Consider the following 13,388-nt stretch of genomic DNA (forward strand, 5'->3'; position numbering starts at 1 on the left):
CTCACACACGCTTCTTCATGCATATGTGTGAGGATTTCTCTACCACAGGTCTTATTGCTAAAGAATGAGACATTCGTGACAAATTGAGACTGCCCTTCCCACATCTGATTATGGATCATATTTGTTTTTAGTGTATGAAAACCTGAATTGAATACAGTTGTGGCCAAAGTATCTTTTCTTGATTTTAATTCTCACTGTACTATATATTCTTATCGCCAGCATGGTTTATATATTGTACTATAGAGGGGCGCCTGGGTGGCTCAGTCGGTTAAACGTCCGACTTCGGCTCAGGTCACGATCTCTCAGTCTGTGAGTTCAAGCCCCGCGTCAGTCTCTGTGCTGACAGCTTGGAGCCTGGAGCTGCTTCCGATTCTGTGTGTGTGTCTCTCTCTCTCTGCCCCTCCCCCCCTCATGCTCTGTCTCTCGCTCACTAATAAGTAAATGTTAAAAAAAATTACGTACTGAACTGTACAGCTCCTGTAGCCTAATACTGTGCAAATATTTCCCAATTATATTTTTTAACTACGTATCTTGAATTATAGATTCATAGGAAATGGGGAGGAGGGGGGGGAAGTTCAGTGATGTTCATCCTTTGTCCTTTTTTTCCCAGTACGAACATCTAGCACAACAAAGAACTGCACATTGACAGAACCCCTGGAGCTTATTCAGATTTCGTGAGTTTTATATGCACTCGTGTGTGTGCATGCGCGTGTGTTTCTATACGTTTCTCACATGTGTGGATCCGTCTGACGGCCACTGGAACGGAAACACGGGGCTGTTCCATCGCGAGGCTCCCTGGCCCCTTCTTCCTAGCCACACCCACCCCTCCCCACACGATCCCCACCCCCTGGTCTGTCCTCTATGATTTTGTTATTTCAAGAATCTTATATAAATGTAACCATACCATATATAGTCTTTTGAGACTGACTTTTTAAACTCAGGATAATTCCCTTGAAATCTATTCAGTGTGTTATTTGTATCAACAGGTTCCTCCTTTTTATTGCTGAATACTATTCTGTGGTACGGAGGTACCAAACTCTGCTTAGTAATTCACTCACTGAAGGACACTGGGTTCTTTCCAGTTTGGGACTCATCGAAATAAAACTTTTTTGAGAGACAGAAAGAGAGCTCTGTCAGCCCAGATACGGAGCCCAATGCAGGGCTCAAACTCACAAATGGTGAGATCATAACCTGCACCAAAGCTGGACACCTAACCGACTGAACTGCCCAGGCGCCCGTAAATAAAGCTTCTGTGAACATTCTCGTGCAGGTTGTTGTATGTTTTTCATTTCTCTGAAATAACTGCCCACAGGGCAGTTGCAGGATTATATGGTACGTGTATATTTAGTTTCTAAGAAACTGCCAAACTGTTTTCCAGAGTGGCTGCACCGTGTGACATTCCCACCAGCAATGTGGGAACCATCCACTTTCTCTGCATCCCTGCCAGCATTTGGTGTTGTCACTGTTTTTTATTTTGGCCATGCTGATGACGTTGTAGTGAAATCTCATTATGGTTTTAATTTGCATTTCCCTCCTAGTTAATGACGGTGAGCATCTTTTCATGGGTATATCTGCCATCTGGCTCTCTTCTCTAGCGAAATGGCTCTTACTGTCTTCTGCCCATTTCTTAATGGGACTGTTTGTTTCTTTACCACTGAGTTTGAGAGTTCTTAATAAAAGCTTCTCTTTCTAACATTCATTTTGAAATGCGGGATGTGCCAAAGCAGAATTCTGATCAGATGGACGTGGGGAAGGACCATCTTGAGCCTCCTTTGCAGAATTGTCATGCCTCTCAGTGATGCATAGTTCAGCCTCAGAATTTCTCTTATATCCTACTTTAAATCAACAGGCCAGGTGGGTACGCCTTAAAAATATCTGATTTGAGAAAAAAAATGTTTAAACTACAATGACCAGAATTCTCTGAGTGCCAGCATACTGCTGAGTGATTATCCACGTAGTGACTAAGCAGTGAGTACCCCCATCTGATCTCTTCTCTCTTCGATGCATGACCACCTGATGTGCACTGAAAAGCTCTCATCTGTCTCCCTGTTGTAAAAAAGAGAAAAGAAAAGTGAATATTATTTTTACATGTTGCCAAGAACTGAAATTTGTTATGGTAGAAGGCACAGGCTCTGAGTCAGACAACTTAGGGTCAAGCCCCAGCTTCACCAGGTAGTAGTGGTATTAGATCTAGTCAGTGCAGTTGTTCATGTTGTGCACTGTGCATGTGCATACAGATGAAGAGGTGACTGAGGGCTGACTCCAGATTGCCCTGCATTTGCTAAACTACGCAGGCTGGCTTGTGGTTGGCTCCATATGGATTTAGGGGATGCTGCTTCTTCACATAAAGGTGCTAATCTGAGCTATTTATATTAGTTATAAGGCCCCAAAAGGGGATTTTGTTCCAGTTCAAAAGGGGGTGCTTTTGATTTGCACATAGGCTTTTAGAGGCTGACAGAGGCCCTACGCTGTGTTTCCTTGGGCAAGTTACTTAGCCTCTGTGGGCCTCAGTTTTCATACCTTTGAAATGTGGTAACAATAGCACCTATCTCAAAGGATTGTTGGAAGGGGTAAGTGGGCTGATTCCTGTATAAAGCTAGGCAGAGCATGTGGTATGATAAACGTTCAATAAATCTGAAGCCATTGTTATTATTACCACTGTTTAATGATGCAGGTGGACCGACTCACCTGTGTGACCCAGTCTGCCAACCCACAGTTGGAAGATGACACTTGACTGCGTTCACCAATCGGGACAATACCGCTGTTTATTCAACTACAGAGCTTCTCATTTATAGCTGCAAAACGCTTCAAGGAGCACAATGCTCCCCTCATCTGGGGGCTGGGGAGACAGATCGCTGAGGAGAGGCTGGCACAGTGTCGTTGGTCCTGGAACCCAGCCAGCGTGGCTTTAACATTCTGGGTCGGACACCCACCCTAGGCTCTCTCCCGCTGGCCTGATGTGATCCTTCCACCAACGGTTTGTTTGTTTTTTTTTCTCTATTTCTTGTAAGATAGAAGGTTTTCATTTCTTTTCCTTGCGAAAATCCCATCTGCGCACTGCCAGTGTTTTCTCTCCCGGAATAATAGTCTGAGTATCTGAAAAGGACTTGAGAGGCTGACTTGTCCATTTGTTTCCGAACTCCAGAGGGCAAAGGAATCATGTGCAGAGCATATTAAAAATACAGGTTCTTGGACCTCATCCCTAGAGATTCTGATTCAGCAAGCACTGTGGAGTGGGGCCCAGGCAGTCTTCTTTTTAACCGGTACCTTCTGGTATTTCTAATGCTTAGCTGGATCAGTTAGCCCAGCCCCTCTAAAGCGCAGAGAGGGACACGGCCGGCTCAGGGTCACACAGCAACGCAAAGCTGAGCCAAGACTAGAGCACACTTCTCTCTGGTGATGTTTCCCGGCAAGGATCTGCTCCTCATTGCTTTCTCTCTCATCCACTATGTTTTCTTGACTTCCAAATGTCAAACAGCAAGTTCTTTTAGTGGCTTTGCCATTTACAAAGACCCACAAGTGAGCTTAGGGTCCTCAGTTGGATGCCCTTGGCTGGCCTTGGTGCTTTAAAATCCTGCTCCACACACAGCCAACCCACTATGTAATTTATAGGCTCAGCGTTGGGTCCTCAAAGGACCAAACTTCCCTGGATTCAACAGCAGGATATCCATCCTTTCGTAATTGGGGATTAGCTGAAGGAAGTTAGGGAGGGAGGGAGGGGAGGAAAGGGAGGGAGGGGAGGGCGAGAGAAAGGGAGGGAGGAGGGAAGAAGGAGGGAAAGGGGAGGGGAGAGGGAGAGGGGAAGGGAGAGGGAAGGGAAAGGAGAGGGAGGGGGGAGGGGAGAGGGAGAGGGGGAGGGAGAGGGAAGGGAAAGGAGAGGGAGGGGGGAGGAGGGGAGGAAGGGTGGGGGGGAGGGGGGTGGAGAGGGGACAGGAGGGGGAGGGAGAGGGAGGCAAAGGGAGGAGGGAGAGGATGGGGGGGCATGGGGAGGGAAGGGGGGAGGGGAAGAAGGGCATGTGACATTCTATGCATGAACTATTAACTAAAGGTGGGCTGGTGTCAGTGTGCTCAGCCCTTGGTTGGGACCAACTTGGACAATGGGAACAAAGAGGAAAGCAATTAGTCTTTGTGAGAAACCACAAAAACTTTCCCCAAGTCAGATCACACATTCATCTTGGAAAATGCCCGTGCGATGGCACGTGGATACAGGCACCCTCGTGGGAACAAAAGCAAAAGCACGTGGAGCTGCACACCAAGCGTGCATACGTCCACACACGGGCAAGTGCGTGCCACGCACCAACAGGTACACGTGTGCACAGGCACACACACACAGAACCACAGACGCAGTTACTGCATACCGTATATGCACAGATACGCTTCAAACGTACCGTATTGCACTGAGTGGTCCCCTCCATCGCTGCCCAACCACGTCTTAATCATCTCCGTAGCTCCAGGGCTCAGCGCAGGGACTGGAAAAGAAGAGACATTCAGCAGAATTTCGTGACACTTTACTGAACACAGGCTCACACACTGGAACCCGAGCTAAAACCATCCTCCCGTGAACACACGACTTGAATACAGGTGTGTGTGTTCTTTCAGAGATTTTTTTTTCACCAAATCGGCAGAAATCAGGCCTAACTGTGGATGTAAATATCTAGGCAACCCGGCTGCCTCACTTGATCCTAGCTGAGTAGGCAGCAAGAGATCTGAGGCTGGTGGCTGTGCGGGAGAAGTCTATCACAGCCTTTGGTCTGTGCCCAACATGGGCGTCTGTCCCTCCACTGAGGACTCCCAATGCCCTCTCAGTCTGGTTTTCATCTACCATTACTGGGGACCTCCGTCGGATCCCCAAGCCCCTCCCAAGGTTTCCCACATACTGTTTCAGCCCTTTCTGGTCTGTACCTAGGATACGTTCAGTTTCTGTATCGGTTTCCCATGGCTCCTGTAATAAATTGCCACAAACTGGGGGACTTGAAACAACAGAAAATTCATTCTCTGGCAGTTCTAGAGGTCAGACATCCAAAAGCACGCTTGGACAGGGTCACGCTTCCAGGCACTGGGGGGAAAGATCCGTCCTTTGCCTTTCCAGTTTCTGGTGACTGTCAGTGTCCCTCCTCCCTCTGCCTCACACTTATGAGGACACTAGTCATTGGATTTAGGGACCACCAGATACTCCAAGATAAGCCTAACTCAGTTATACTGACAAAACCTCTTTTCCCCAATAAGGTCAAATCCACAGGTTCGAGTCATTAGACCTGGACAGATTTGGGGGAGGGGGGCACCATTCAGCCCACTGCGGTTCCTGCATTCGCTAAACTGGTACAATGATAGGAAAATCTCCTCCATTTCAACTTTTTGGACAAGAGTTTTTCTGAAATGACAGTGATCTAAGATTGTTTTTAAGAAAACGCGGAGTCGGTATTTTCATGCATTGGCTTGCGTCATTTAGGACCATGTTAGAAAATACCGATTGGTTGCTAAGCTATTCGTCCCAGAAATATTTTAGTATTAAAAAAGAATATGCTTTCAAATCTACAACAGTCGGGAACAGAAAAGCGTGTGCCTGGGTAATCTCGTGTCCCACTCTCCAGGACGGTCCACCAGCACAGCAGAGTGAGTGTACCCCATCTGTATCCAGAAGGAGCTGGTCCCTCCCTTGTCCAACAAGATTTGGCAGACCGCAATTTAGATACAGCTCTGCTTGCTGACTGCACCCTAGATGAGGCTTCTGCCATCATCCCTTCTCTGGTGAACGCTGTTGACCAGATACGGCAGGAGGAGCCACAAGGGAGTCCGGGAGGAATGCCATGCTGGATATTATGCTGTGGGTTTGACATGGCTTGAGGCAAGTGGGCACTTTCAAAGAATTGGTCCAGGGAGAGAGGGCGAAGGTTGGCAGTTGTTAGAATTCAGGAGGTACAGATGTGCCTTTGGAATTATAATCAGCTTCTAGCCACCACTCACCTGGGAGGAAGCAGCCGCCTGGCTATCCCTGACCATTGGCTGGAGGGGACTCTGGCCCAACGCACGCCACGTTGGGGGAGGCAGAGGAAAACCAACAGGGTTACCTGTGCCACGTGGAACCTCACCTCCACAGAGACTACAGAATCATCTGAGAAGAGGAAAGACAGAGTAAGAGGGAGAGAGAGAGAAGGAGAGAGAGAGTTTCCAAGACCTGCATCCCAGAGATTCTGGTCCAGTTGACCTGGGGTGACACCGAAAGCACTATGTTAAACAAAACCTAAGTGGTTCGCTTGGTGAAGCGTCTGACTCTTGTTATTTTTAAAAAAAAAATTTGAAATGTTTTTATTTATTTTTGAGAGAGAGACAGAGTGTGAGTGGGGGAGGGGCAGAGAGAGAGGGAGACACAGAATCTGAAGCAGGCTCCAGGCTCTGAGCTGTCAGCACTGAGCCCGACTCGAACTCACAAACTGCGAGATCATGACCTGAGCCCAAGTTGGACACTTACCGATGGAGCCACCCAGGCAGTCCAGCATCTGAGTCTTAATTTCAGCTCAGGTCATGATCTCAGGGTCATGAGATCAAGTCCCATGCCGGGCTCTGTGCTGACAGTGTGGAGCCTGCTTGGGATTCCTCTCTGCCCCTCCCCTATTCTCTCTCTCTCTCTCTCTCTCTCTGTCTGTCTCTCTCTCTCTCTCTCAAAAGTAAATACATAAACTTTAAATAAGTAAATAAATAACCAAACAAAACCCCCAAAACCCTTCCCTGCTCGAGGAGCTTTGACCCAGAGCCATGTTCAGAAGCCACAGCCTCAAGGAAGTGACCTTCGTGCACAGACAAGAATTGTTGGTGCTCTGCCTTGTTTTCCCGTCACTCAAAGTTCTTGAGGGTGGGGGTCAAGTCTTATTCAGACTTGAACCCATCGACTAGCACAGTGACTTTCATGTAACAAGAGTCAATACAGCGTGCTGAAACTGTAGATGTGAGGAACACGAGTTCCGGTGTGCTTGGCAATAATTCCCTGAGGGACCTGGCCACCTCCCAGCTTTGGTTCACAGAAAAGCACTAACAGCAGTGGTTACGGAGGAAGAATCTGGGTTGAGCAGCTTTGGTCAAACACCCACTCCTGCAGTCACCCTGTGACTTCAGACAAGCCACGTGACCTCTCCAAAGCCTCAGTTTCTCACCTTTTAAATGGGAATAATAATGACACCTACCCACTTAGAGTTGTTGGGAGAAATACATGTGCACAGCCCAGTATACAGCATCTTAGGAAGCACTGCGTAAATGTTGCTGTAGCTACTGTAATTATTACGAATTTGAATAAGTTAAATTATGTACATTCTCTCCATTATCCTTACAGGTGAGCAAAAACTCCTTGGAAGAATCAAGAGATTCTTGATCCTGGTCCCTCACCCCTGACCATCTGGAAATACCAAATCGCTAATGGCTCCCCCACATTTGGGGTGCTCCTTGTTGCCCCTGGACTATGCATAACGCTGATCCCTCTGCTTGGAAAGTCCCCCTCCCCCTGTCTCCCCACATCTCATCCACCTTGCGATCTTCTACTTGGCTTTTAAATGGAAATTCAGGGGCGCCTGGGTGGCTCAGTCGGTTAAGCCTCCGACTTCAGCTCAGGTCATGATCTTGCAGTTTGTGGGTTCAAGCCCCGCGTCAGGCTCTGTGCTGACAGCTCAGAGCCTGGAGCCTGCTTCAGATTCTATGTCTCCCATTCTCTTCTCTCTGCCCCACCCCTGCTTGTGCTCTAGCGCTGTCTCTCAAAAATCAATAAAAAGTATTCTAAAAAATTTAAACGGCAATTCAGATGCCCCTTTCCTCCAGGAAGCTTTCCCTACTGGCTGGTTCCTTTTCCTCTTCTCCACAGAAGTAATGATCCCCCCCCTTTCTCAGAGATCTCCATTTCGTCTTGTGTCTTCAAACACACCACACTGTTAAAACGTACCACGTCTCATCTGTCTTCGTATCTAGCAGACACTACTAGATCTGTCTAGAATTTAGCAGAGGGTCTAGAATGTCATGTGCCAACCAAAACATATGGTGAATGGATAAGCAGTCCACACTAACACAGCTTCTGAATTAGTGGGTTTGGAATTCATGTACTTTTCCACGGGTGTATCAGGTGGTGCTGTGTAACAAACACCCCAAAAACTCGGTGCTTTAAGACCACAATTACTCACTCTCCCTCAAGTATCTGTAGGTAGGGTGAGAGTTTATTAAGCTCAGCTGAGCATCTCTGCTTCAAGCCTAGGTTCAGATGGGCTTGACTTACGTCTACTCCAGACACATTCATTCTGAGCCCCAGTTAAAGGGCCAAGAGCTACCAAGGGGAAGCTTGTCTCATGGTGATGGCAAAGGTGCAAGAGGGCAAGCCTGACCCCTAAAACTCATTTCAAGCCCCTCTGCTTATTTCATGACATCCACCTGCTACCACCTCATTGGCTGAGTCGGATGACCAAGCTTACGGTCAAATGTGCATTACGCTTCATGATTCCAGGCAAGCTGCGCAGCCAGACTCAACGTTGATGGGTCCAGCATATTTTTCCCATGGAGGTGGGAGGGAGTGGGTATTCTGAACCATACGTCATTGATCTAACACGATAATGCTCAGTCTTGCTACAATTCATTTTGCTTATCAAATGTTTTAGTCTCCATTTAGAAACCTGCAGCATTTCCTTGTTCAAACAGCCTTCTTAATGAATACCTAATTATGATATTCTAAACTAACAAGGAATCAGGTTCTCCCCTTTCAGTTCCCATTATATCTTTCATTTGTGTGTGTGTGTGTATGTGTGTGTGTGAGAGAGACAGAGAGACAGAGAGAGAGAGAGAGAAATTATTAAGCACGCTGTATTGTAATTCTGTGTGTGTCTCTTTCTGGATGAGTGACATTACCCAGTGGTGTAACAAGACACTTTCATTGGCTTACCTAACACCACTGTCACCTCCCTCTCCCCACTGCCCACCTTTACTATAAATGACAGAGGTGACAAAAATTTACCTCCTCAGCCTGCACTGCAACATGGGCCAGCCAGTCTGACATCACAGAAATCAGCAAGGAAATCTTGGGAAAGTCTTTGCTCTCCTAATAAAAGGGGCTCTTCTTGCCCTTCTCTCCGTCCTGTCTTGAATGTGGATGTGATGTGGCTAACAAGCACGGAGGAAATACACAGAGAATCATAAAACTTCTGGTGGATACCTCTGGATCATTGAGCCAACATCGGTAGCTGTCCATCTCAAGCCTTCACGTTGGTGGGGTTTCCTGTTACATGTAGTCAAAGACACTCCTAACTGTGCTGTTCTCTAGGACAGGGGTGGGCAAACTACAGTCTGTGGACTAAATCCAGCCCACCATGTATTTTTTTTTAAGAATTTTTTTAAATGTTTATTTTTTGAGCGAGAGCACGCACATTTGCACTTAAGAGTTGGGGAGGGGCCGAGAGAGAGGGAGATAGGATCTGAAGCAGGCTCTGTGCTGGCCATGCAGAGCCCGATGCGGGGCACGAAGTCACGAACCATGAGATAATCACCAGAGCCAAAGTCAAACGCTTAACCGACTGAGCCACCCAGGTGCCCCCCACGATTTATCTTTGTAAATAACGTTTTACTGGGACACAGCCATGCCTGTGTGTCTGCTGTCTATGGCAGAGTTGAGCATTTGTAACAGAAATCATCTGGCCCACAAAGCCTAAAATATTTGCTCTCTAGCCATTACTGAAAAAGTTTGCTAAATCTCTGCTCTTGGACAAAGGTTATAACTTATTTTTTTTATATCCCTCAGTGTCAGTGCTGGTACCCAATGCAATAATTATTTGATACAACAGTATTATTAGGTGTCATTATTGAGCACTGACTGTTTCCCAGGAGCTGAGCTAACCACGCATAATTTATTATCTTACTTAATCTGCGCAACATCTCAATTACAGCTACTGCCTTTTCAACCTCTGCAAATGTGGAGACCACGGCTTAGAGTCATCAAATAACTAACCCAAGGTCATTAAACTAGTGAAGGGCAGAGCCAGCCCTCAAGTCTAGGTTTGGCAGACTTGGAAGACAACACTTAACAGTCGTCCAGCTGAGTATGACCGGAGGCTGTCTTTCATAGGTCAGTGAGACAGACTCCATTCCCTTATTGACGCCGCTCTGGTTTATGAATAGTCCTTTTTTCCAGGCAGACTTCATCCCTCATTGGAGAAAAGAACCTCTTGGCAAATTGAAAACAACGACTCTAAATCTCAGGAGCAGAAGGATTTTACAGCCACCAAATAAACAGAAGGTGCTGTAAATCCGTCCGTGCCTGTTAGCTGTGCCTCCGTCAGGACCTTCCAGCGGTCATTCTTTCCCTCTGCCTATACCAGGACATGTCCAGACAAAGAAAATTCTGCTTCCTGCCTGTCAACTCCCTTTGATTTTAAGATAGGTATCTTGCCTTACCTTTTGTTACAAAAAAAAAAAAAAAAAAAATCCTTCTTGCTCATTGTGAGTGCTCTCCCAGCATGACTTAGCAGAGGAACAGAATGGAGAATTGACACATCCCGTCCACTCCTCTCAGAGGCCTGCTGCCCAGATGCCCAAGGTGGTTGCACACAAATCACTCAAGCAGGGCGAAGAAAGAGCTGGGTGGGCACTTATCATACCAGAGTCTCTGCAAGAGCTCAATCTGAGGGTCTTGTAGAAGATGACGGACACTTTCAGACCAAGTTGGCTTAAACAGCACTGGGGGAAAACCCATGGTTTCCTCTCTGACTAAAAAGAGTTGAAGAAAATCAGCCTGAGGTTTAACTTGAACTTTAGTTCAGCCATGAACACATTTTAAGAGGAAAGGGAAGGAACACGCACTGAGTAGATGCTTGGCATCTCGAGCGGTGTGTACTTTCACGCAATGATAAATAACACATTTTATGCACCGTGCGGTCTGGACATGTTAAGTGTGGTGCACATACTAACTCATTCAATGCTCATGCAACTTGATATGGCAAGTACTATTATTGTTTATTGATATGAGGAAAAATGGGGCATGGAGAGCACATCAGTTATCTTTTGCTGCTCAGAAACATCCGCAAACCATGATGGCTTAAAACTCAAGCATTTATTTACCTCATGATTCTGATCTAAGCCAGCTCAGCTGATCTTAGCTGGACTCTTCTCCTGCATCTTTGCTTGGCTGATGGCTGGATGATCTAGATCAGGCTCATGTTTTTAATGTTTATTTATTTATTTTGAGAGAGAGAGAGAGAGAGAGAGCGCATGTGTAAGCATGCTCGGAGGCAGGGCAGAGAGAGGGAGAGAGAGGGTCCCAAGAAGACTCTGCGGTGCAGGGCTCAAACTCATGAACCATGAGACCAAGACCTGAGCCTAAAGCAGGAGTCACACGCTTGACCCCCTGAGCCACACAGGCACCCGTCACTCATTTTTGATGTGAGTGGAGCTGGAAGGCTGTTGGCCAGCAGACAAGGCACCCAACCCTATCGCACCATCCAGCCATCTGCTCTGAGCTCCCTCACGCGGTATCAGTGTCCCAGAGCAGCAAAGGGGGACAAGCGCTTCCTAAGTCTCTGCTTGCGTCACATTTGCTGTGGACCCATTAGCCAAAGCAAGTTCCACGGCTTATCCCAGAGACCCAGCAGAAGGGATTCCCGAACTGTATGGAGAGAGAGAGAAGCCTAGGGCCATCACTGCCTCGGTCTGCCACACAGAGGTTATGCTGCTTAGCTAATATCTCACAGCTTGCAAGTGGTAGGGAAAAGACTTCAACCCAGATATTCTGACTCCAGAACCTGAATTCTTATGCACCATGCTATTTGGCAATACATACATGATTTCATTTAATTCTCCAAAAAAAAAAAAAAAAAAAAAAGTAAAGAGAGGGTTATTGCCAGCTCTTTTTTAGATTTTAAAAAACACCTGAACCTCAGTGAGGCTAAATGATCACAAAGACAGGAAATGGAGATATCTGACTCACTCTTCAAATCCGTCTCCCCTGCACCACACCAGTACCCACCTGTGCTTGCTGAATCAACCTGTGTGAGCAAGCACCGACCAGGGACCACTTTCAGAATAGGTGTTCGGAAAGGAAGAGGGGACTTATGAGGGGTTGTCAACAAAGGCTGAAGTCTTCCCTAGCCACTTTCCCAGCGATTGCCCCGAAGTTGTATTCCCATTCAGGAAATTAATTTCTGCCTGGCAGCGTGGTCGGTATTGTGGTATTCAAAGGAAATGAAAAAGACAAATTTTCAGCTCCCAGGATGCCTACAAAATGCACAGTTATGAAACAGCAGATGCCAAAACACAATGAAGTAGGTGGATCTGTAGACAGATGGAGGTAATTACAGGCAACTGGAAGATGAGTGTGAACAGGGTTAACCAGGGAACACTCCCCAGAGGAGGGGGCTACAGTAAGAGTGGGATTTGGACTGGCTCAAAGAAAAGGAATAACCTTTCTCGGAATTACACCTTCCAGGCCAGCTGGGTGGTTCAGTTGGTTAAGCGTCTGACTCTTGATTTCAGCTCAGGTCATGATCTCAGGGTCGTGAGATTGAGCCCTGCATCAGGCTCCACGTTGAGCATGGAGCCTGGTTGAGATTCTCTCCCTCTCCCTTTCAAAATAAAGTAAAATCTTAAAAAAAAAAAAAAAAAAAAAAAAAAAAAAAAAAAAGAAATACACCTTTCTTAGAAAAATATAAGCATGGAATTCATAAAGGCTAGGTCTCTTTAACTTTGTGCAATAGTACCCAACTCAAGCCAACGTAAGCCAAACAGACAGGCTTCCAAATTGAATAGAAGAATACAGTACCCAGGATGGCCGTGCACCAGGAAATAAGGGATTCATTGGAATCATGGACTCAAATGCCATTCTGGCACCCTCTGTCTCTCCTCCTTGCTTGGTTATCTCACAATAGGCAAGCTTCCTTTGGTTCTTCTTCTACAAGGTGGAAGATGACTGCCCCTCCACTCAACTCTATCTTCCCAGCAGACTGAATCTGACTGGCCCAGACTGAGCCAACTGTCCACCCTTCATACGATGAGCTTCTCCAAGGGATCTCAAACACCATGGCTGGAGACGCCAACTGGTGAGTTTGAGGGAAGTTCTCAGCAAAAGGACAATGGTTTCTGGGCTGGGCTAAAAGCACAAAGTGTGTGTACTAAGGGTATATGTTGAAAGATCAAATGGCGGTAAGACTAGCTGATTCTTGGAATTTTTGAAGGATGGCGGGGAGGAAGAGAGCTACTAGGTGCTATCGATGGAGGGCACTGAATTGTAGCCAGAGCACATGAGTCTGAGACTCATAAATAATCATGACCTTGAGAGGGTTGTTACAGAAAGGTTTACAGTCACACAATTGAAAATTATACTTTTCCATTGTAAAAGTAACACATATTCCTCATGGAAATTATGGCAAATAGAGAAA

General features: G+C 46.6%; 1 long non-coding RNA gene across 1 annotated transcript in view; it reads right to left on the reverse strand.

Annotated features, from left to right (window-relative positions):
* Positions 1-850: 850 nt before the first annotated feature.
* LOC131500779 (uncharacterized) overlaps positions 851-13,388 on the reverse strand; it is a 187,466-nt gene continuing 174,928 nt past the window's right edge. The window contains exons 3-4 of the long non-coding RNA XR_009256455.1: positions 4,389-4,469; positions 851-2,046 (exon numbers count right to left, since the gene is read on the reverse strand). This is a non-coding gene — a long non-coding RNA (uncharacterized LOC131500779). The remainder of the gene's footprint in view (positions 2,047-4,388; positions 4,470-13,388) is intronic.

The sequence above is a fragment of the Neofelis nebulosa genome, chromosome 18, assembly GCF_028018385.1.
Source record: "Neofelis nebulosa isolate mNeoNeb1 chromosome 18, mNeoNeb1.pri, whole genome shotgun sequence".
NCBI classification, from domain to species: Eukaryota; Metazoa; Chordata; class Mammalia; order Carnivora; family Felidae; genus Neofelis; species Neofelis nebulosa.